The 24,996-nt window shown below is 43.5% G+C and overlaps 1 long non-coding RNA gene and 1 other non-coding gene across 3 annotated transcripts in view; both read right to left on the bottom strand.

The window, feature by feature from the left end:
- The window catches only part of LOC101903951 (uncharacterized), a 101,925-nt gene that overhangs the window by 54,031 nt on the left and 22,898 nt on the right, over positions 1–24,996 (bottom strand). The window lies entirely within an intron of this gene.
- Positions 401–474, bottom strand: TRNAR-UCU (transfer RNA arginine (anticodon UCU)). Its single transcript has one exon. It is a non-coding gene; the product is annotated as a tRNA-Arg (tRNA).

Below are 24,996 nucleotides of genomic sequence, written 5' to 3'. Positions count from 1 at the left end.
CTTCAAGGACAACTGGACTTTTCCTTATCAGCATATGGGATGATCTGCCTTTTCATGTGCTCAGAGGTAAAGGAATGGAGCCATAGTGGTTTCAAAACCTATGGCCAGGCATCCCAGTCACTCTTTGCCAGTGATTTTTCTGCGAAGCAAAGGATTCAAAGGCTGTGTCAGGCTGAGCGGAGAGATGTAGCAGGCATCTGAGCCTTCGCTAGACAATAGAAAATTAATAAGGGAGGAACAGGGAAAGAACAAAGAGCGAGGAGACAGAAAAAGAGGGGAGGTCCAGGATTCCCAAGGAAAGGGGTTTTCTTTCTCTTCCCAGAGCCCCCAGGGAGGAATAAATATAACTATCAACCTAGCATGACAGCATATAAAATAAAAGAGGTACCTGCCAGGTGACCATCTCTGCCGGGACTCGAACCCGGAACCTCTGGATTAGAAGTCCAGCGCGCTCGTCCATTGCGCCACAGAGACCTCACCACACACACAGCATCAGCACCAGAACTGAAAAAGCACATACCTTCTGCATCACCGAGCCATCTCAGCATCCTGCTCTCTGAGCGGTGGGGGGACAGGGACAGCTGGAAAATCTGGAGTGGAGATCCACCAGCAGGCTCCATCAAAGCTTTTCTCAGTACCCTGGGTCCTGGGGTCCGCAGAGGATCGGAGGAATGTGAAAGTGGTCATTTCCCCAGTCCCAGAATCTCTGATGGAGTAGGACAGAGCGTGAGTCTTTGCTCTTCGGTTCCTCTCCATCCCTAAGGGAGGCAGGGAGACCGTCTTTCTATTCTCATGCTAATTAAGCAGAGTGCACCCAGTCCAGGAGAGAAACCCGAAGCCTTCTCTACCTCCACCCCTCTCCCTCACTGTGGTTTCATCCCAGTCCAGCTATTCTCAGACAGGGGCTGGGCAAAGCTGGGAGATTTAGGAAAACCCTCGATCCCTGAGACAAAGAAGCTTGCCTCCGTAAAGAAACAGTGTGAACGGCAGCAAAGACTGGCAGGGAAACTGGGCTCCAGAAGACGGTACAATCCTCAGCTTTGAGAGCTGTATCTATGGAGCCTGGGAAGAGGGAACGGGAGTCTGATATGATGCTCCTTCAGCATCCTCTAGAACTAAGGATGGGAGTGGAGACGGAGCAGCGGTCTGTGCGTTTGAGAGAGAGACAGAACAGACAGAGAGGGAAGGTGGGAAGAAGGGCACACGGGGGGAGGGTGAGTGTGGCAGCTCTGTAATGAAACACAGATGGTCTTCAAGCAACCCTCCACCAATACCTGCCTCCCTTCCCCCACCTTCCCCAGCTCCAAGTCTGCTTTTCTTTCCTCCAGGTCTGTCTTACTTAAAGAATGAGGATTTCTCAGCTGCTTGGGCTTGCTAGGTGACCCTAGACAATCAAACTGACCATCACTCCATAACCTTACATAAAGACTTCCATACCTACCCCAGATCAAATAAAACAGTTCCTATTTTTAAAAGCCTCCTAGAGAAAACAATGCCACAATCACTGTTTCCACTATGCCAGTCCTTCTGAAAGTCTAATCTAAGTCCTTCTAATCTCAACTTCAGCTCATTTTATCCTATTTGATTACCAGACACATCAGGGGACAACTGGCCTCTGTGTTTCCAATGACAGTACATTGATTGAAAGACTCTGATTCAGTGTTCATGACCCCACTCCCACTCAAAAGGTTACAACTAGAGTAAAGTGCTGGCTCAGAATCCCCTTCTCCCCAACCTCAGTGTGTGCTTCTAGGGCTACAGCTCTGGTCACTGCCCCCTGCCTCCAATTATAGCTCAAGATACAGGCGATGGCCAAGTGAAAAACAGCATGACAATATGAAGGGCTTCAATCAGAAGATCTTAAAGGGCCCTTCTAAGACTGTATCCTAGAGTAATAGCTCATACTTCCCTACCCGTTCCTCTAGCCCCAGTGATGGGATCAGGGAGCAAGGTGATTCAGTCAGGCTAGGATGCAAAGGGAAGAGTCTAACACCTGGGGAAAAGCAGCCACTCCAATCAAGCTTGCCTTTTGTCTAGGGCCTAAAGAGAGGAGCTCAGAAAAGTAAAACAGCTTACGCATATTACAAACCTAAAGCAAGGAGGCACAGGCTGCACCAGTCTTAATACGTTCACCCTAGACAGCTCCAAGAATCTGACACATAGAACTTGGTGCTGGCCAGAGACTGTACTACTTTGAGCGGCCAGGAACAAGGTCCTAGTCAGGGAACTCATGAGGAGGCCCAAGTACTTGTAACGTGAACCTCGATGCTCAGGCCAGCCATGAGCCCCACAGACACGAGGAAAATGAAAGCCTAGGTTATCGGGATACTTCCCACCAGACTCAGTCAGTGCTCTCTGAGACACGACACATCCTCTGCTCTTCAGAGATTGAGCCCCATACCCAAGAAATCTACCAGTCCCGAGATCTGCCCAAATCTTCACTACCTTAAGAGATCATGTGTTCCCCACAACCTGAGTGAACAGCCCCAGTTCTCCAACTTCCTCCAGACCTTCAGTCACCGTTTGATATGTTCGCACTTGGGGCTAGGGCATACATGGATGAGAGATAATAATGACATGGTCCCATCCTCAAGGATCCCATAGGTAGATTCTAATCTAGGAACTACTCTGAAAGACGGATGGGAAAAGATGGAATTGGTCTTGCTGTTTGTTGCTGTTCAGTTGCTAAATCCTGTCTGACTCTTTTGTGACTCCATGGACTGTAGCCCACCAGGCTCCTCTGTCCGTGGAATTTCCCAGGCGACAATACTGGAATGGGTTGCCATTTCCTTCAAACCTGTGTATCTTGCTTGGCAGGCAGATTTTTTACCACTGAGCCACCTGGAAGGATGGAATTAGTCTTATTGCCCAGCAAATAAGGTGCTGATTTTCCAGGTTCACACAAACCAAACAGCCAGCTTCAGTAGCAAGTTATGTAGTTTGCTAGCTTCAAAACTCTGAGAATGTGACTTAACTTCTCAATCTTCCATTTCCTCATTGTAAACTGGGGGCAATAAAAAACGCTATTGAGAAAGATGAGCTGAGACTTCAAGATGTTGTCGCCCTCCTTCCTCTGTCCCATGAGTTATACTTCTTGACTATCTTGCCTGAGTTACCTCCTTCCTCATGAACACCCTTCCTTTATCCCTCCATTACTCCCCACCTCAACCTCTCCCTTCTAGCAAAGAAACACCCCTCCCCAACAAGAGTCTCTCCAGGACTCTTTACACTTATATTCTATATCAACAAAAATATGCTGGACTTTGTCCAAGGGCTTTTATCAAATAAGAAACATTTCTCTGACGTCTATTATTTCACTTTAAATCCATCAATCAGATAAAGCTTCTTGATAAGTGTGATTAATGTCTCTCAATTAGGTTTTTAATTTGAAAATAAGGAGGGAAACAATCAAAGAAAGTGGTAGTTTTTAAAGGGGAAGGAAAGATAAGGTTAAGCCATCAAAATGATTAAAGACAGTACATCTTTTTCTTCTCTAAGCTAAGTATGTCATTTGTGTTTATGTAAACCCTTAAGAAGATGAGTACATTCTCCTTCCAAAAAAAAATTTTGTACTGATTGAATTCTCCAAAGATCTATGACTCAAGCATTACTCATACCTCTAATTGAATGCCACCCTCTGACCCCACAGACACACTGGTGATGCTCATACCTTATTTCATTCATAAAGTGTTGCTGGGATACACGTGATAAATGCCAGAAACTTCTCCCGCTGGCCCAGAAACAAATACAATTAAATCCCACATTCTATCTTGGCCCTGCTTACAGCTTCCGTATACCTATACCAACAAATCCATGTTCTAAATGCTAAAGGATATTAGATGGAGGACAGTGTAACCGTTTGGAGAGTACAGCCTTTACACACTATACTTTCATCTAGTCCCTGCTGCTGCTGCTGCTGCTAAGTCACTTCAGTCGTGTCCGACTCTGTGTGACCCCACAGACGGCAGCCCACCAGGCTCCCCCGTCCCTGGGATTCTCTACTGTCCCGAATCTTATCCATTCATATGAACATGGGCACATTCTCCCAAAGTGGTTTCCATGTACCATTTTCCAATGTCCCCAACAACTATCTTATTTTCTCACCCCTAAGAGTCAGCCCATCTCATTCCTCTTGTCAGCACCTCCAGGGAGGTTGAGAAAGGTTTGCAAGGTCAGGACTGTGGGGCTAGGCCCTACTCTGCAGAAGTTACAGGTGCTCAGTTCGTAATTCCCTACTCTTTACACAAGGCAATGGGGACATACCCATAAAGCAAAAGGCCTTTGGTTCTTCTCCAGACACTGCATCTTTTTTGGGCCTTGCTCCTTGTCATTTGTCTATTTCTCTCATGCATTTTTCTAACCCATGATAATAAAGTTTGTATGTTCCTAAAGCCTTCTATTTCCTTCCTTCTTCAGTCAAGACTTCCCTGGTGGCTCAGATGGTAAAGGATCTGTCTGTAATGCAGGAGACCTGGGTTCAATCCCTGGGTTGGGAAGATCATGACTGAGGAACTTCTATTTTTTTACTTTCAGTCAAGGAGCTTGACTGTAGATTGCTTTTTCCCTCCTCATCTTTTCCCTGTCCTTTTAAGTAGAAAGAAGTGAGATAATCCAGGTAATAACTGAGCTTGTAATCAAGCCAAAGGAGCACAAATAGAGAGCCAATTTTGCTTTAATCACAACAACCGACTTTCAGACACCATTCCGGGTCTAACTCAGTCCCACTTGGGATATCCAGCCCTTTCAAGCTTCCTGGAAAGTAGACCTAGAACCAATCTATTTCAAAAATGGGCTAGACTTCCAAAGGGTACTCAAGGTCACAGTGGAGATACTGAGGTCAATCTCTTGTGGGGGGTCGGGGGAGGTGGTCTGAGGAATGCTGAAGAATCTGGACATAGAATCTCCCCTTCCTGGTTGCTTCTACCTCCCATCATTTTCAGCTGACTAGAAAATTCCAGAGAGTATATCTCCAAGGATATGAAATGTTCTGTTTGGTCAAAAAGTATGAGGAAGCTAGCTGTTGCTGCTGCTGCTGCTAAGTCGCTTCAGTCGTATCCGACTCTGTGCGACCCCATAGACGGCAGCCCACCAGGCTCCCGAGTCCCTGGGATTCTCCAGGCAAGAACACTGGAGTGGGTTGCCATTTCCTTCTCCAATGCATGACAAAGTGAAAAGTAAAAGTGAAGTCGTGTCCGACTCCTAGCGACCCCATGAACTGCAGCCACGAACTGCAGCCTACCAGGCTCCTCCGGCTATGGGATTTTCCAGGCAAGAGTACTGGAGTGGGTTGCCATTGCCTTCTCCGAGCAGTGTCTAACAAAACAAGAGGAAGTGGGCTGACACATCCCACCAGATCTTTCTGGGAATTTGCTGGAAAATGTTCTCAGCTTTACCCAGGTTTTCCTCCTAAATGTGTAATTTCTGGTATTTCCTCTCTAGTTCAACACTCTTCTCTTTAAAATCCAGGCTCTCTCGTGATTTCCCTGGCAGTCCTGGAGTTAAGACTCCTCACTTCCAGTGCAGGGGGTGCGGGCTAGATCCCTCAGGGAACTAAGATCCCACATGCCTCCATTACTAACTCTAAGTCGTCCCCTTCTCATGCGTTCAGTACTAACTTCCCTGTCATGTCTTCCCACTGTTTCTTCTCCTCACCATCTCCACCAGTTTCTCCTTCTTCCTCAGGGCACATCCACCTTAGTCATTTCCTGATTTAAACGCCCTTTCCCCTCTGTGCACACCGCTCCTCACTCAGGTTCATTTCACTACTTCCCACATTCTGCAGCTGCCATTCCCTAATCCTTTCCCACCCAGTCACCATCCTCTGCAAGGCACAATTTCTTGGCCCTTTCCCTATCTGTTCTCATCTCCCCTTGGATCCATCTACTCTAAGACTGTTGCCCAAGCTCACTGTTCCTGGTCTCTCCCATATTCAGCCCATTGCTCCTCTCTGTCTTCGCCCTCCATAACCACTATCCCAAAGGTTTTTTGAGTTTCCCAGCCTCTCATGCTCCTTGACTCTCACTGTCTCAGTAGACTGTCACTTGGCTCCAGAGTCTTGATTTTGTCTTTCCTTCATCCCCAGGCTCTCTTTTTCCTTCCTCCAGATTTCATGTCCCAGATCTCTTTCTTTTCCACCCATCTTCCTAGCCCAGACTTTTTCTCCTTCTTAAATCTTCAGTTTATAGTTCTTGTTCTGAATCTCTCTACCCAGTCCACACAGATCAAGATTTCTGAGGGTTGTCCAGAGTGACCTGCTGGTCCTTCCCTTCCTTTCCATTTTCGCCTCTAGACATCCTGGAATCTTCCTGTCTCCACGACACACCTGTGTCTCTTCTAGTTCTTAGATCACGGCTCTGTGCACCACTGGCTTTAAAACCAGGAGGCCCCAAATAGGGCCCTGCTAATCCCCATGGCATTTAGTTACCAGAGGACAGGCTGGCAACTAGGCTTCTTAATCTTCATAGTGACAAGGGGCCCTTGATTCTTAAAAGGTCAAATGCTTTAGGCTAGAGGTCAAAGAATTAGAAGATGCATCCTTAAAATGCCAATTACTCTGTAGTCATTGGCCAAGGGATTCAAGAACATTGGTTTTGCCTAATATTAGGAGTAAACTGGGCTTTCTTTTTCTTTTGCCTACCTCAGCTCCACTTCCCATTCAGCCAGGAAGAAACCTTGAGGTGAACACAGCAAAGTAGACTCATAATGGCCAGACAAGAACGGTACTCATCTTTTACAATACATCAGTTTAATTAAACCAAAAAGTACATCCATGAAAGTTTCAATTCCAGGAACTAAATTTGTCCTTATTAAGGACCTTCTGCTTGACAAGCGATTGTTGTTGTAGTTGTTGTTGTTCAGTCACTAAGTGGAAGTGGAGTCGCTCAGTTGCGTCCGACTCTTTGCAACCCCGTGGACTGTAGCCCACCAGGCTCCTCCATCCATGGGATTCTCCAAGCAAGAATACTGGAGTGGGTTGCCATTTCCTTCTCCAGGGGATCTTCCTGACCCAGGGATCGAACCCAGGTCTCCCACATTGCAGGCAGATGCTGTAACCTCTGAGCCACCAGGGAAACCCTGTTTAGTCACTAAGTTGTGTCCAACTCTTTGTGACCCCATGAACTGTAGCATACTAGGCTTCCCTGTCCTTCACTATCTCTTGGAGTTTGCTCAAGTTCATGTTCATTGAGTCAGTGATGCCCGTGACAAGCCATAGCAACATCTATACTATACAGTCTATCCTTACATGACAGTCCATTACTACCTGCACACTGGAAACAGGGTCATGGGAAAGCATTTTACCTTGAGTAAACCAGTTGGTCTCCTCCAGTTTCAGTTTCTCCTCCTTTAAAAAGCGGCAGCTGAATTTCCAAGGTCCTTCCTCGTGCTAACTATCTATGATTCTAAGAGTCATTATTAACAATAGACATAATGATGATAAAAGGATTTTGAACTTCTTATCTCATTTTAGCATCAGAACAGCCCTACATTATGGAAAAAGTGATTATCCTTATGCTCCTTTTACAAAAGAAAAACCTTGATGAAAGACACCAAGCGACATACCCAAAGTCACTTAGCTCAGAAGTGGTGGGGCTGGGGAGCTGTGTTCCGACCTCTGCCACCACTCCACAGGAGGCATCCACTGACAGGCACAGGGTGCCCGTATGATTTGTCCCAGGAAGTGAGATTCTGAGAATTTTTCTCACATTTGTGTTCAGAGGGGGACAGCCTAAGGAAGGACAGGAGGGCCTGGAAATGGCCCCAGGGTAGAGGAGGAGATAGAGGTAGAGGAAGAAGCTATGGCGTTTAGAAGACAGACAGCAGCATGGGGTAAGGCAGCTCTATGTAGGCCCTCCTTTAGTGACTTACTCCCCTTTCAGTTACCTTAAGAAAAACACAGGAAACGTTTATCTGCCGTCCAGATAAATAAAATAACTTGCTTGAGATCAGTCAGTTCGTCATTCACAAAGCTGACACTTAGTTTCAGGTTTCTGACTCCTGCTTTGGTGCCTTTTTTTAAAAAATCAATCATCAAGACATCTTTTAATGAAATACATCAACTAACAGGTAGGTGAAAGCACATTTTAACAGATTCAATCCTTAGATAAAACATAGCACTCATTCATCTCATATAAATGCAAAATTTTAAAAACACTTTTTTTTCCCAGGACTTCTCTGGTGGTCCAGTGGCTATGACTTTGTGCCACAATGCAAGAGGAGCACAGGTTCAATCCCTGGTTGAGGAATTACATCCCACATGCCAAAACTAACACCTGGCACAGCCAAATAAAAAAATTTAAAAAAAATTTTTTTTTCCTTGTAATGAGAACTCTTAGGATGTACTCTTAACTTTCATACATAACAAAGAGCAGTGTTAAATTTCAGTGCCATTTTTATTCCTTTATGGTATCACTGCGGAGAAGACGATGGCACCCCACTCCAGTGCTCTTGCCTGGAAAATCCCATGGATGGAGGAGCCTGGTAGGCTGCAGTCCATGGGGTCGCTAAGAGTCAGACATGACTGAGCGACTTCACTTTCACTTTTCACTTTCATGCACTGGAGAAGGAAATGGCAACCCACTCCAGTGTTCTTGCCTGGAGAATCCCAGGGATGGGGGAGCCTGGTGGGCTGCCATCTATGGGGTTGCACAGAGTTGGACACGACTGAAGCGACTTAGCAGCAGCAGCAGCTGCATGGTATCACTGAATAACTCTTGAATCTTCAACACAGTGGTTATGCATTGGGTATGGGGAAAGGAAGGGAGAGGAAGACCAAGATGCTAAAATCAGTTAAGTATTCAGACTAAACTGATAAATTAGAAAATCAAAAGCATTGAATAAACTCTTCCCAGGACCACTGAAGGCTCCAAATGGAAAATGAGTTTAAAATAATTGCCTCATTTTTAACCTTATGCATCAGTTGAATTTTTACCACATGCTCTTATGACACTAATAAATTTTTTAAAATAGTTTGAAATTAAATTGATAATGCTAAGTGAGTACATGCTAGCTCTTTATTTTCTATATTTCTGGAGTCTATAATTTTTGTCAACCCTCTCCATCTGTAATTACATAGATTCATAAACTCGTGACCATAGAAATTAAATTACTTATCCAAAATTACAAAAATAGACTAACCATTACGGTGCAATTGGAAAACTACAGACTTTAAAGTCGGGGTTGACCAAGGTTTGAATCTCAGTTCTCCAACTTACTATGTGATGATGGGCACCACGGGGCACCTAAATGAACCTCTCTGAGGTTTGAATTACTCTTCTGATTTCTACAATGCACACAAATAATAATGCCTTTAAGGAGTAAATGAGATAAAGGATGAGAAAATCCTCAGCAGACTACTGCCAGGCAGCCTCCATTTTTATAGAGAAGAGCTTAGGCTCAGGCTTTCTTCTCTTACCCCCTACCCATTCCTCAATTGACTTCAACCAGGATAATGCAAAAATGCCCTGCCAAATTCGACAGTCTCACTTCACCTTTCTGCAGCATTTCACACCACTGACCACACCTCTGTTCTCTCAAAAATGTTTGCTCCTCTGGTTTCTGTGACAGACATTGCTCTCTTCTAATTTGCCACCCACTTCTCAGTGCCCCCCACCCCCGCACTTTCTTTTTCAGCCTCCTTCACGAGGCCCTCCTCTTCCTTCTTAGATATCAGTGTTCTACAGAGGACTGTTTATCAGACAGCCAGTCAGAATGTTTAGCAGCATTTGCATAGTATTAAATAGAAAAGAAATGATAGGCTAGGCTAAGACAGGATGACACAAAAAAATACATCAGAGGGCATCACTGTCTAAAAGGACTATATACTGTTTCATAAAATGTTTTGTTTGAGTTACATGTACATGGATTTGTGAGAGTGTATGTGTTCTGGGGCATAATAAAAACTAATTTTTTTTCTGTGGGTTGTGGTCAAAAATACTGCCCTAAAGTATGCCTTTTTCTCTCCTCATATTTTCACCATGAATGATCTTAAACACCCCCACACCATATACTACCAACTATGAGCTAAAAATGCCCATACCCGTATCTGAAAGCCAGACATCTCACTTGAAAGCCAGGTTGATATATTTGGCTGCCCTGAAATAGCCATCCCTATGTGACTCGCAGGAATCTCAATTGTAAAATGTACAAATCTGAGCTTATAGTTCCCCATCAATCTTCTGCTCTTCCTGTTCCACCTATCTAGCTAATGGTAGTGCCGACTCATTTATTAATTTATTTATTCCACAGGCCCATAAATACGTATCATATACCAGGAAATGTGCTAGGCATTTGAGACACAGAGATCATGAAGATACTGTATCTGCTCTGGATTATGGTGAGAAACAGAAAATAAACAGAATCATAAAACAAAACAAGCTGAATGATTGTGAGGTAGGTCCAGTGTGCTATAATATCCAAAAATATGGGCAAACTAATCCAGGCTGCGAGGCCTGAGTTTCCCAGAGCTGCAGACCTAACCTGAGTTCTAAAGTAAGAACTGTTGTTAATCAGAGCAAAAGAGGTTGGGGCGGGGAGAGTGTATGGTTGTGTGTGTGCTGGGGAAACACGGAAAGGAAGCCACACTAAAGACTTTGGAGGGGAGAGGACAAGCAAATAGATAGCTCTGTGTGCGATACTGCAAGATACGAGGGGTTGCTCAAGTCCAAAGGCTCAGGCAGGGAATGACAAAGAATATGGCTGGAAAGACCACATCTTAGAGACCGTTATATGTCATGTTAAAGGGCTTCGATTTTCATCCTGCAGCAGATGCAGAGGCAGTGAAAGGTTTTAAGTAAGGGAGAAACTATGATTTGATTTGCATTTTTGATAGATCACTCTGGATGTTGCATGGTAGATAACTTCAAGAGGTCACAGCGAGGAGGCTTTGGCAGTCATCAAGGTAAGTTATGATGAGATCTGGACCCCAGAAATAGAACTGATTACACAACAGCAATTGGAAAGAAGATTGATTTGATATATCCTGGGGAGAAGGAACAGACCATCCAGTCACTTAAGCTGGAAACATGGAGCCTGTCAACGCTCTTTTCCTCACCTTTATCTTCCAAATTTAATCAGCTACTGAGTTCTACCAATTCTGCCTCTTCACTAGCTCTCAAATCCATCCCTTACTCTCCATTCTCACTGCTTTTAGTTCCTTTGTTTTCCTCTTTTTAAACCACGGTGATTTGAAAATGTTAGTAACCCCTCACTTGTCTACCTGTAACCATCCCTTTTCCCCTTCCACCCATCTGCCATGCCACCAACAAGAGCAATTGTGATTTTTCTGGAAGGTGAAACCCCTCAGTGTTCCCCTGTGGCCTAGTTCAGTTCAGTTCAGTTCAGTCACTCAGTCGTGTCCAACTCTGCGACCCCATGGACTCAGCATGCCAGGCTTCCCTGTCCCTCACCAACTCCCGGTGCTTGCTCAAACTCATGTCCATCAAGTCGGTGATGCCATCCAGCCATCTCATCCTCTGTCGTCCCCTTCTCCTCCTGCCCTCAATCTTTCCCAGCAGCAGGATCTTTCCAATGAGTCAGTCCTTCACATCAGGTGGCCAAACTATTGGAGTTTCAGCTTCTGCACCAGTCCTTCCAACGAACAGTCAGGACTGATCTCCTTTAGGATGGACTGGTTGGATCTCCTTGCAGTCCAAGGGACTCTCAAGAATCTTCTCCAACACCACAGTTCGAAAGCATCAGTTCTTCAGTGCTCAGCTTTCTTTATAGTCCAACTCTCACATCCATACATGACCACTGGAAAAACCATAGCCTTGACTAGATGGACCTTTTTTGGCAAAGTAATAATGTCTCTGCTTTTTAATATGCTGTCTAGTTGGTCATAGCTTTTCTTCCAAGGAGCAAGCGTCTTTTAATTTCATGGCTGTAGTCACCATCTGCAGTGATTTTGGAGCCCCAAAAAATAAAGTCTGTCACTGTTTCCATTGTTTCCTCATCTATTTTCCATGAAGTGATTGGGACTGGATGCCATGATCTTAGTTTTCTGAACGTTGAGTTTTAAGCCAACTTTTTCACTCTCTTCTATCACTTTCATCAAGAGGCTCTTGAGTTCCTCTTCGCTTTCTGCCATAAGGGTGGTGTCATCTGCATATCTGAGGTTACTGATATTTTTCCCGCCACCTAAAATCTGATCCCTGCCACTTTTTTCAATTCACTTACTAATATTCTCTCCCCCTAACCCCATTCCATGCCATGCCAAAGTACTTACAGTTCTCTATAATAGAAACCGAAAAAAGCTACCACCAACAACAAAAAAGCTGTTCTAGTCCCATGCTAATACGCTTTGAGATGCAATGCTTCCCCTTTCTAAAAGGCCCTTCCCTTCTCCCCACCCTCACATCTTCCTGGAGGATTGTTTCCCTCCTGGAAAATTCAGCTCAGCCATCTCATTTTCTATCACATTTCCCTGACTTCCCCCACAACCCTACGCAGACTGGATTCCTGTGCAGATGGCTATTGGAGCACCGAGGACACTGTACTGCAATCAATTTTGTTCATGTCTGTCTCCTAAATCAGATGGTGAGCAACTGAGTTCCTTCTACCTCATCAGTCTGAGCAGTGTCTGGCACATGAGAGTTGCTCAATTTATATTTGTTGGGGGGAAAAAAACTGAATAGACAAACAAATTGACTAGAACAGGTTCTCTGCCCCCCTTACCCAGAGATTGTTCCATGGTATCACAATCATTTATTTTTATAATGGAAATATTAGAAGGAAATCCTTAAAATGAGACCTAAGAACTGGAGACGTTTCCTGCTGTTCTACCTCAAAGGGTAGTTGGAGCATTCATCTTCCTCCAGAGTGCCCGTGTTTACATCCAGTCTACTGACTACTGCCCAGTAGATGGTTCCCATAAGCTTAAAGAACATAATTTAAAACAAAACTAATCTTCCTCCCTTCCAAAATACTTCACCCCACAGAAACAGTCTCCTATCTCCACTACTTGTTCCACGCTGCAGCATTTTCTAAGTCCATCAGTCAAAACCCCAAACTGAGAGTGGCCCCTGCCTTCTGACTCCCGGCCCTCCCATCACCAACACCAAACTCAGAGTCTTCTTTCCATTTCCAATACCATCGCCCAACTCAGGACTGTCTGATTTTGTTCCTGGATTTCTAAATCAGCTTTGAAGGACCTTCTTTAGAATAAGCTCTAAAAATAATTCAGAATCTGAAATCTCACTCCCATCCTCCCAAATAATAATTCTCCAAGTTTAATGTGTGTTTGAATAGGAGGGGCACTCATCGAGTGAGTACTATGTGCCAGGCACCATTCAAAGCACTCTAAGTAGATTAATTTATTTAAGCCTCACATCACACAACCCTAGGGGATATGTACTACTATTATCTGTATTTTCCATTCAAGGAGAATAAGATATTGAGAGGTTAAGCAACCTGCCCAAGGACACACAGCCAGTAAGTACCTATTCATCTACATCAACACACATTTTCACATGTTATATGTGAAATATAACATACACAAACATGCCTTTTTAGTTTTTTCTCTTACCTTACACAATAGGGATAACAATATGTGTATTATATTTGCATTTCCTCTTAACAATACATCTTGGTTATCTTTCCTTGTTGGTACATATAAATTCACCTCCTTCTTTTTAACTATTAAATGTTATTACAACATATGACTATAGCATAATTTATTTGACCAATTCACTGTTGATGGATATTCAGATTATTTTCCATTTTTCACTACTGTAAACAATGATGTGATTCTTGTACATAAATCATGGCACTCATGTGAATAGATCTATAGCACAGGTTGGTGGAAATAGCACTACTGGTATTTCCATTTTTAATTTTGATACATCCTGCCAATATATCTACAAAAAAGACTGCACCAATTTACATTCTTACTAACAATAAATAAAGGTGCCTGTTTTCCCAAATGCTTGCCAACACTGGATATTATCCATCATTTTAATTTTTAAAAATCTTGGATTTCTTTGTTGCTTTACCTTGTATTTCTCAAAATTCACATGGAGCAGATCTTTTCAGATGTTTATTGGACAACCATACCTTTTCTAAAAATTCCTACTCATACCCTTTGTGTAATTTTCTATCGAATTGTCTTTTACATTATTTATTGAATATTCTGCATATTAGCAATTTAAAACTTGGCTATGTTATAATTAAATTATCACAATCTGTAACTTACTTTTAAATTTTGCCTTAATGGCATCTACAAAACAATCAATTTTTACAAATCGTACAGTAACCTTCTGTACAGCACAGGGAACTCTGCTCAATACTCTGTAATATTGAGAAATGGGAAAAGACCCTGAAAAATAATAGATATATGTACGCTGCTGCTGCTGCTGCTGCTAAGTCGCTTCAGTCGTGTCCGACTCTGTGTGATCCCGTAGACGGCAGCCCACCAGGCTCCCCCGTCCCTGGGATTCTCCAGGCAAGAACACTGGAGTGGGTTGCCATTTCTTTCTCCAATGCATGAAAGTGAAAAGGGAAAGTGAAGTCACTCAGTCGTGTCCGACTCTTAGCGACCCCATGGACTGCAGCACGCCAGGCTCCTCCGTCCATGGGATTTTCCAGGCAAGAGTACTGGAGTGGGGTGCCGTTGCCTTCTCCAAGATACATGTTTACGTATAACTGAATCACTTAGCTATACACCTGAAACTAACACAACATTGTAAGCCAACTACAGCCAATATAAAATAAAAATGTAAACGAAGAGGGAAAAAGAGAAAATAAAAATCATGTAAACTAGCCAGCCCTTCCTTTTAGAGATTGTGAGTTTGGGGGTCTCACATAGGAAGGTCTTTCCCACTCTGAGATTAAACATACTTTCTATAGTTTTTAACAATTTCTTTTAGTTTTGTTTTATTTATAAAATTTAGCTTGTCAGTCCATCTGAAACTTATTTTTGTATATGGAATAAGGAAGGGCTTGAGCCCACCCCAACTGTCAAATAGATATCAAACTATTGTAATGCCATCCATTAAGTAGTTGAATCTGGGGCACTAATCAGAAGTATAGTGTACGACATAGTGTATTATTCCTCATACACTAAATTCTCAATTGGTTTGTGACTACTACACTCTCTCTTGTTCCTTGAAACTATCTACATATTTCTATGTCAATGCCTCAACATTTTCACTGATACATTTTTTTTCACTTTTTTTTTTTTTAATTTATTTTTAATTGGGGGAGAATTGCTTTACAACGTTCTGTTGGTTTCTGCCGAACAACACCACGAATGGGCCATAATCACACAGGTACCACCTCCCTCTTGTGCCCCCCTCCCCTCGCCTCACCCACCCCTCTAGGTCGGATATAGAGAACAGACTTGTGGGCACAGTGGAGCAAGCAGGATGAAAGGAGAAAGTAGCACTGACTTACATCCACTACCATGTGTAAAACAGATAGCTCCTGAGAAGTTACTGCTGCAATTTTAAAGTAACTTAGGGACAGTGGGAAAACTCACTATCACCTCTCCACATGTTTTTTAAACACTGTGGCTATTCTTGACTTTATTTTCCAATGGATTGTTAGAACTGACTGATCAAGTTCCATAAAACAAAACATTGGAAATTAGCATGGGATTGCACTGAATTTGCAGATTCAGAGGGGGAAAAGAGTTAACGTCTTTGCTGCACTGAATCTGAGGATTAAGAGCAATTCATTCACATAACATTCTGCTTCAAAAAATTTTGCCACTGACATTGGGATAAAGGTAAAACTCTTCAGTATCTGATTTTCATATCCTATCCTCTCAAATTTGGCTTAAAGTCACCTCACTGAATTTATTTCCCTTTACTCTTATCCACAAAGTTTCTCAAAGTAATCCTTCATTACCTTTGCTAGGCATGCTTTGCAATTAGAAGAGAGAGAAAGCAGATATATCTTTTGTCCACACACCTTCCCTCTGAAGCACTGGCTTTGTGGGTCTATCTGCAGTCCACCATCACCCTTCAGCAAAGCAAGCATAGGTGTATTCTCTCTTATTAAAAAGCTCCAATGTTGAGGGCAAAAGGAGGGGATTTCTATGATTAAGTAACCTATGACAACATACTGCTCCTTCAGCATTCCTAGACCAGAAAATTTGGTGTCGAACAGGACAACAGATAACGAGATCCAGAACTTGAAGAGGTCTCGTGTGCATACATACTAAGTTGCTTCAGTCATGTCCAACTCTTTGTGACCCTACGGACTGTAGCCTGCCAGGCTCCTCTGTCCATGGGATTCTCCATGGACATGTTCACTCGTTCAGACAACAGAAAATGAAATGGTCAGATGGCATCACCGACTCAATGGACATGAGTTTGAGCAAATTCCTGGGGATGGTGAAGGACAAGGAAGCCTGGTGTGCTGCACTCCATGGGGTCAAAAAGAGTCGGACACAACTTAGCGACTGAACACATCTATGGAGACATGTTCCCATGTCCACAGAGAATCCCATGGATAGAGGAGCCTGGCATGCCACAGTCCATACAGTTCATACAGATTAGTCCATATAGTTCCCCTGATCCTCCAGGGGAACCTTCCTGACCCATGAATCGAACCTGCATCTCTTATGTCTCCTGCATTTGCAAGTGGGTTCTTTACCACTAGCACCACCTGAGAAGCCCTTGAAGAGGTCTTACTGGCCCCCAAACTTGTAACATTCAGGATACATTTCTCTCAAAATCTCTGACAAGAGTAGATGAATATTAAAAAGCATCAGAAGAGGTTAGAAGAACTAAGATAGTAGTACCTGAAGAGAAAAGACTGAAGATAAACTGAAAAATGCTTCAGAGGAGGTGGGAGGGAGCCAGTTCAGCCAAGAATCTGGCAAGAGCCTGCATTACAACAAAGCAGCCACAGAGAGGGAGCAGAGGACCAGGAATGGCGAGGGGTCCGGGTGACCACACGAGGGCAGCAGACAGCAAGCTAAACAGAAATGCTCTGGGTAAGCATGAACAGGTTATTGGAACCAAACGAGTCCGTATGGCCAAAGTTATGGTTTTTCCAGTAGTCACGTACTTATGTGAGGGTTGGAACACAAAGAAGACTGAGTGCCAAAGAATTGTGGTGCTGGAGAAGACTCTTGAGAGTTCTTTGGAGTGCAAGATCAAACCAGTCAATCCTAAAGGAAATCAACCCTGAATATTCATTGGAAGGACTGATGCTGAAGCTCCAATACTTTGGCCAGTGAAGAGCTGAATCACTGGAAAAGACCCTGATGCTGGGAAATATTGAAGGCAGGAGGAGAAGGGGATGACAGAGGATAAGATGGTCAGAGGGCAAGATGGTCAGAGGGCATTACCGAGTCAATCAATGGACATGAGTTTAAGCAAATTCCTGGAGATGATGAAGGACATGGAAGCCTGGTGTGCTGCAGTCCATGGGGTCAAAAAGATTTCGAGAACAACTTAGCGACTGATCAACAACCTAGACCCAAAAAGCGCTTTCTATTCAGACAATGGGCACAGAGAAAGATTGTACTGCACACCAGCACACCAGTACACCAGCACACCAGTAGAACAGAGAAATATTCCACACATATCTGCTCTAAGGTGAAGGGACACAGAGAGAGGTAACTAACATGGGTTGAGTTCTTAGCTAAGAGTTTTGCATAAATGTCTTCATTTAATCTTCACGACAAGATGGAAAATAACAAAGTGGGACACTTCACAAGTGAAAAGATTGATCTCAAATAAAGGAAGTGGCACAGTTGATATTCAAGCCCAGGAAAGTCCAACTTCAAAAGCCATGCTTTGCCCTGCACTACGCTATAAGAAGTCAAGAACGGCTCCTTGCAGCTGGACCCAGAGCCTGTTTAACTTCCTTAGAAGAGGACACACAGCCACTCCTGGCCTCCTTCGTCCATACCACACTAACCAGGGTTTCAGGTGGTGAGAGGTAGTGGGGCACTAGTCCACAAAGAAGCCTTCAGACTGGACTCTCTGCTGGCAAATCTCATCAAGTGTCACCCGGCAAGGGAATGCTACTGGACAGGTAGCAAGCTCCAGAATTTCAGGGCATAGAAAGGTCTTAGGACCAACATGGATCACAAGTGATCATGAGTCAGCCAAGGAAGACAGCTTAAAAATCAAGGAGAGCAGAACAATATACAAGAGAGCCTGGAACTGTGTCTCATGTTCAACTCATAACCATCAGCCATGGCCTCTCTTACCTCCTGGGACCTGTTCTGAACTCAACTATCTAAGAGGAAAGAATCAGGGAAGAGGTTCTGAAATGATAAAGGAATTGGCAGAAGGTTAAGAATTAAGACATTTTACCTGACATATAGGAGGTTGAGGAGCAATTTAATAACAGTGTTGCAGCCTCTAGAGAGATGTGTCCTAAAGGCTAGGAAAGAGAAAGAGGTCTTCTTTCATGAACCAGAGGGAAAAGCCTTATGATAGTAGGAGGTTTTTGGTTGTAAAATCAATGTGTCAAATGAAAGAATGTGGACACTCTTCCAGATGTGATGAAGGAGAGAGTCCTCTTCCATGAATTCGTTCAAACAACATTTAATAAGCACCGATTCTGTGGCAGCAACCTAATGTGCACCATCCTTTCGGTTTCTGCCAACACAACTTGGCAGATAAATTGACAGGGTTTCTTTCCTCATGAAGCTTGTATCTACTGGGAGAAGGAATACAGACAACAAATAAACCAAAGATAAATTATTTTTAAAAATAGCAGAAAATGCTAACTGATCAGAGAAGGAATCCACTTCAGTAGTCTTGCCTGGAAAATCCCATGGACAGAGGAACCTGGCAGGCTACAGTCCAAAGGGTTGCAAAGAGTCGGACATGACTGACAACTGAGCAGAGAAGCTAATGGATTACAAGGGAATGGGAAGGCTTCTCTGAGGAGGAGACATTCAAACTGAGACGTGCAAGCAAGAGCAGCTTTGCATAGAGCAGAGAGGGAAGTTTAAGATCAGGAGGACCAGCCAGTGCAAAGGATTAGGGTGGGCATGAGCTTGGTTGTTAGAGGTACAAAAAGGACAAGCTGGGAGTGACAATGTGGCCAAAAGGTAAGATGAGGTCAGAGACATAGGCAAGGGCCAGATTGCCGAGGGTTTTACAAACAAGGTCAGCCATCACCAAGAGGAAGAGTCGAGGAAATTATCTGTTGAAAGATTCAGAGATATGTTTTGGTTTTAAAACTTAACACAATAGACTATTTACAGATATAGTTCTCTCAGTAATTAGTGAGTTCCTTGTAAGGATCCTCAAGCTGTGGGGTGCTGTTTCTCAGGAATGTCAGGACGGAGGCGTCATCTGGGAGCACTTAGTAGCAGTGAGGTCAGGAATTTTTATTATTACCCTATGGAATGAGAAACTCCAGGATACCTGTATTATTTTTAACCAGTGCCCCCACCTCAGGGCTTCCTTGATATCAGGACTTCTCTGGTCGCTCAGTTGGTAAAGAATCCATCTGCAATGCAGGAGATCCCAGTTCGATTCCTGGGTTGGGAAGATCTGCTGGAGAAGACATAGGCTACCCACTCCAGTATTCTTGGGAGTACCAGCTCAGCTGGTAAAGAATCCGCCTGCTATGCAGGAGACCTGGGTTGGATCCCTGGGTTGGGAAGATCCCCTGGAGAAGGGAAAGGCTACCCACTTTAGTATTCTGGCCTGGAGAATTCCATGGACTGTATAGTCCATAGGGTCACAAAGAGTCGGACAAGACTGTGTGACTCTCACTTCACTTTCCACACAAGTCTTATGATCAGGAACAGGTGGATGTATCGGTTTCTCTGCATGACCAAGAACTCCATCAGTTAATGTGTAACTTGTAGGAAATTACCAAATTTCCTGAGCCTCATTCTTCACCTGTTAAAATGGGAATGTGAATACCTACAAGATACAGGGCTATACATGAAGACTGAGTGATGTAAGCACATGCAAAGTGCCAGGCACGCAGGAAGCGCTCCATGGATATCGAAGGACGGTGTGACCAGTCACCCTTCAGTATCCACAGGGACTGGTTCAAGGCCCCCACCCCCGCCCCAGGATACCAAACCTGCAGATGCTTACATGCCTCACAGCTGGCCCTCCGCATGGTCAGGTTCCGTATCCCCCTATACAGAGGGCTAACTGTATGTTTGTTGGGAAAACTCCACATGTAAGTGGACCAGGGCAGTTCAAATTTGTGTTGTTCAAGGGTCAACTGTATATGAACTCCATGCATGAATGAAAAGCTAAATATATACATCCAATTCGTTCTCTGCAATCCTGTTTTGAGCCTGCAGAGAGCTCTCTTACCACCGGCAGAGAGCCCGGATCTCAGAGAACAGAGGTGAGATCTGGTACCAAAACCCAATCTCCACCCGCTGCCTCCTACTTAGCCTTTCCTCTTCCCTCCTGCTCAACTAGCCTAGCTATTCAGACTCATGACTACCCCATCCCTTCCCAGCCCTTCCTTCCCCTAAAATGGGAAACAGCACGCTCAACTTTCCTTCCTCTCCAGCCTGGCCTGGAGATGACCCCAGCTGCTTGCTGGGGAGATGGTCTGAGTAATGGTTGCCCTTAAATGGAGGCTGTTTCTGCCAGGAACTGTGTGGAGACCAACCTCATCCCAGTTTGTCTGGATTTTTCAATTTTAGCACTGAAAAGTCCTAGAAAATGCCTCTGGCAAGCTGGGACAGCTGGTCAGGGTACCTAGCCCCTTCTGCATACAACTTAACGTTGCTTGGCACCACTGCTTGGGTCTGTATGCTCCACAGCATTGTCTATGCATTGTCTATATACTGACGTCTGGGTCCAACTACAGTAGCCTGGGGTTATCTCCAAACTACCCCTAGGATGGGACAAGACCACCCTCAGTGGGTCCTACTCAACGTCATGGAGCTGGATTGGTGGTCCCCAGAATGGTCAGGCTTCTGAGTCAAATGCTGTGTAGTCTGCAGTCCACCCATCCACTACGGCTGGAGTTACCACCCTATAATGCAAATCCGGCCCTGACATTTCCCTGCTAAAACCCTACAGTGACTCTTTGTCATTGGGATCAAGAGCAAACTCCAGCAAAAACTCCCTTCACAATCTAGCCACAACAGACGATTCTGTTTCTTGCTTTTGGATATGCTGTTCCCTTTTGTAATACCTTTCATTCCTTTTACAGTTGGCCAACTCCCTAGTCATTTATTAAGGTTTTCTATAAATTTAAGCCCTGCCTCCTCCCCGATTCTAAGATGCCTTAAATATCACTGCACTGTCGCATTTATCACATGGTAGAGTGATTCTGCATTTGCCTATCTTTCCTACTGGACTATCAGTTCCTTGAAGGTAGGTTTCCTGACTTATCTTTGTATTCTCTAGAGGCCAGCACTAGACATGGCATTTTTAAAATATTCACTCTTACTAATGATTCTAATAAGTAAGCCATTAGTGTCAGTTCAGTTGCATCCATAAGTATTATCCTATCCCTGACCCTTGCATTATTCCTCTTAGACAAGATGAGGCTCAAAACCAGGGTGGGAATTGGAGATGGGGTAAGAGCATCCACTGATCATTTTGTTTTGTAATTATAAAAATGAAACCTGGGTTTATAGACTTCTTTTTATAGACCACAACGGAACAGCTGGGTCAAAACAGCCACTTTCAACTAGCACCGTGTACTGCACATAAAAACTCAATAAACTAGAAACGCATGAACTAATGATAAAAGAGTTCCATTCTGGACAAATGATTTTTTTGTCTTCTTATACTTAAGTGTGACTATAAAATGACAAAACCCTTATTTGATTTTGTTTGTACTAACAAATAGACCAGAATGCCACTGCTTAGAAATTTTCTAGGACTCTGGGAACTGCCTTCAGAACCAACATATTAGTCAACCTCTAAGCCATTACTATTACTTAATAGGCAACTCTCATCTTTCTTTGTATTACCCAACATGAACTGTCACTTATCCATAAGACTTGGATCCCAAAGGCCTTTGGCTATTTTCAAAATTAAAAGCTAACCTCCAAGGATGGAAATTTTCCACAACTGAAGATATGCAAAAGGAAATGGCAGGCTCTAAGTCAATTCCAAGAATTACAAAATGTTATCTTAAATAAGTGGATGAAAATACGTGTATTAGAGTCATGCACCTAATTTGGGACACACTGCATCTATATGAACACATACAAACTCAGAGAGTATACCAACGAAGTCAGATTATATACATGTTTGTGTTTCTGAAAAAAAAAAATTGATCAAGCCTGTGTGTTTGTAAATATATCACTGCAGCTTAATTCAGTAGAATTAACTGAGAATCAGCTATTTTTCTCTTTCTAAGCTAAGCACTGGGAATAATAAGATTCATGAAATATCATTCTTGCCCTCCGTGAGCTCACAAAAGAGAAAACATGTAGACAAACTATCACAACACAGGGAAAAAGGTGTAACAGCCGAAGGATATATTCAATATGATGGTAGCACCTAGCGAGGAGTGATTAACTCTGTATAGGAGGCTTCACAGAGTCAACGACACCTAATCAAAGTTTGGATGAATAAACACAAGCACAAGTCTCACCAGGCTTAATGAGATGGGCAATCCAGGTATAGAAAATGGTATGCCTAAGGACATGGAGGCATGAAACAACGCAGAGAGCTCGGGAAATTACAAGCCCTTTGATATTGCTGGGACCCAGGATGTAAGGGGAGGGGTGCAGAGATCTTTTGTTGGAGAGGCCACAGATATCCATGTAACCAAATGTGTATTTTCGTTTGTGGATGATTATGTGTGCCTACTGTCTTTCCCATACACATCAATCGGCCTGTAGCCGAAGCAACAGCGGCACACATACTCATTACCTGATTTTATTTTTGCCTGAATTTATCACATAAAACTTCCCAGGTCTCCACTCATATTTGTTCCATTCCCCTATTATGCTCTCCCCTTTCGCTCACTTCCCCCCATTTGCTAGCTACCTTGCTCCTTTTCCCCTTGTACAGTCGCCTCCCATATCCATCTGAGTCCATCTGTAGTCTTATAGGTCATCCTCCTTTCTAATATCAAGCAACTCCCCTTTTCTCCTTTAGAACAAAGCTCATATGACCTCCTCTCTAACAAGCCTCCTTGTCTAAGTCTAGTAGTTAAAAATTGATGCTGTATAGTAAGACGAATCTGTCTTGGAAACCTCTGTCTCTCATTCTACATCTTTGTGATTTTGGCTTCTCTGGGCCTTGCTGTCCTCATCTGGAAAATAGGGGTAAAGGCATACCGCATGGGGGAACTTGTGAGTGTTAAAAAGGACAAGAAAGAGTTTAGCATGGAACCTGGCAGGTCACTGTTAAGTCTTAGTTGATACAGTAATGTCCGACTCCGTGTGACCCCATGAACAGCAGCCCACCAGGCTCCTCCGTCCATAGGATTCTCCAGGCAAGAATACTGGAGTGGGGTGTCATTTCCTTCTCCATACTTACTATAGCGTTGGCCCCAACGTTCATTTGGGTTTTTTGTAACATTTCATGGAAAACCCCAACAAACTTTTGGGCCAATCAATATATTTCCAGGAAGTCACAGATCATTAGCCTTTAACAATTATTGTTCACGATAAATTCAAATTGTCTAGAGAGCTTCATGTCTAAGTCACATGCATATATATGGTGATTTCACTGGTAGGTGTTTATTTTGACTTTAAGTGCTTCATTGTGGGAGGTTGGACTGCTGTGCTGCAAAACTCCAATGGGAACAATGCCCCCAGGGGTGGCTCAATATGGAAAGTCTGGGGAGGAGAAAAGCCTTTTCCTTTTACTTTGCTCCTTTTAGTTTGATTATTTTAACTCTATAAACACATGACTTTAATGTTTTAAAGTGGCAATGGGATTTCTGGGCAGGGAAAATTTGGGCTTTTTGTTGGCTTGTTTGGTTTCTATTTTGTACCACTATTTATTTTTTTTAAGCTTAACTAATAATATACTCTCAAGACATTCAGTAATTTAGAAGTTATTCAAGTCAAAATTAGTTAGGATTTTAGGAAAAGCCCAATCAGAAAGTATTTGTTAGCAGAAAGAGAAATGAACACCAACAGTGGGTTTGGATTCACTGTTTACAAATTACATAATCTCATTAAACCTTTGTTTCCTCATATCTGTAATGCAGCTAATAATCTCAGCCACATTAGGGTATTTCAGGTATTAAATGACATACCGTGCAAGTAAAGAGCCCAGTGCAAAGTCTGGCGTACAACAGATTCTCAAAAAAATGGTGTGTGTTAGTTGTTCAGTTGTGTTCGACTCTTTGCGACCCCATAGACTATAGCCCACCAGGGTCCTCTGTCCATGGGGATTCTCAGGCAAGAATACTGCCATGCCCTCCTCCAGGGGATCTTCCCAACCCAGGGATTGAACCCAGGTCTTCTGCATTGCAAGCAGATTCTTTACCAGCCGAGCTACCAGGAAAGCTTCCCCCAATCCCCACCCCCCAAAAAATGGTACCTATGATCATTTTTTATTATGAACAAGTTGCTGTCCCAAATTGGTTGCTTACAACAGGTTAGAATTAAGATGCTGCTTAAAATTAACAATTAAATTGGAGTTGGTATTGGGATTAGTAGTTAGAGTCTATAAAAGATTAGGGTTAGGGTTGAAATTGGAATTCAATTAAGGTTAGAATTAAAACACATACAAAGGTTTTTATTAAGGATAGGGTTAATTAAGACTGGATAATAGAAATAAGAAGCAGTATGAGGAATCCTGGTTTGCTTGTGTGGGAGACTAAAGAGGAAAGCAAATGTGGAAGCCTGTGCAGAATTTACTGATAAAGAAAAAGTCATACAGAGGCCAAGGGTTAGAGGGCAAAGCAGAACTGAGCCAGAGTTCGAAGTTTTTCTTCTGCAGGTGCTCTCGCTTCCCTCCTAGATGAATATGTAGTGTTCACCCCACTCAGGCCAAGTCCCTGCCCTCCTCCATCCCCAAGAGGAGCCACGTGGGGAAAGGAATGCCCAGGGCCCACACAGCTGCATCCAGCCCAGAACCAGTGCCAGAGCCACATTCCTCACCCCCAGCCACCCAGGCTATTGCT

This window comes from Bos taurus, chromosome 3 (genome assembly GCF_002263795.3).
Source record: "Bos taurus isolate L1 Dominette 01449 registration number 42190680 breed Hereford chromosome 3, ARS-UCD2.0, whole genome shotgun sequence".
Taxonomy (NCBI): Eukaryota; Metazoa; Chordata; class Mammalia; order Artiodactyla; family Bovidae; genus Bos; species Bos taurus.
The sequence above is the reverse complement of the archived record's forward strand: the minus strand, read 5'-3'. Positions and strand labels throughout refer to the sequence as shown.